This window comes from Haplochromis burtoni, unplaced genomic scaffold (assembly GCF_018398535.1).
Source record: "Haplochromis burtoni strain Fernald_Lab_line unplaced genomic scaffold, NCSU_Asbu1 Contig_1294, whole genome shotgun sequence".
In the NCBI taxonomy this organism is placed as follows: domain Eukaryota; kingdom Metazoa; phylum Chordata; class Actinopteri; order Cichliformes; family Cichlidae; genus Haplochromis; species Haplochromis burtoni.
Genome location: NW_024583655.1, coordinates 38,734 through 39,346, shown reverse-complemented (window position 1 = coordinate 39,346; position 613 = coordinate 38,734).

The following is a 613-nucleotide window of genomic DNA, read 5'->3' as shown; positions in this document are numbered from 1 at the left end:
AGAAATACTTTTATTTTGAAGGATTTTACACCCTTCTTTCAGATATCATCAATCCCACCTTCCAAGATTGGGTACCAAACCCAAGAACACCTGATACGTTGAAGGCGTGGAAGATGAGAGCAGCTGACCTGAAAGAGAAGATGATGGCTGAGCTGGAAACCTGGACCCTCTGTATAAAACTACCCAGACTACATGAAGTACCCTCTCAAAGTCTACTAGATGATGTGAATGAAGCATCACTGACAATACATGCTGTGACCATCACTGAAACCAATCAGCTGATGTACACCATGGCAGCAGTGATCAGTGAGATACTTGGCTACAGGATGAACAACCACAAGGAGCAGTGCCCTCCATGGAGAAGGAGACTAGAGGCCGAGATCAAGGTAGAAGGGGAGTTAGCCAACTATCAGAGCTGCAGAAAGGTGTGAAGAAGTACAGAGAGTAGCCCATTCCCGAGGCCTTGGAAACTGCTACTCACAGCCTTGGCCAGTCGCAAAGAGGTATACCACAGAGATAGAAACCAGGAGAATAAACCAGCTGTTCTCCACATCCACACTGTACTCTCAGTGGCAGGGGAACAACATGGGAACAGCCCCACCAAGCTAGGAGA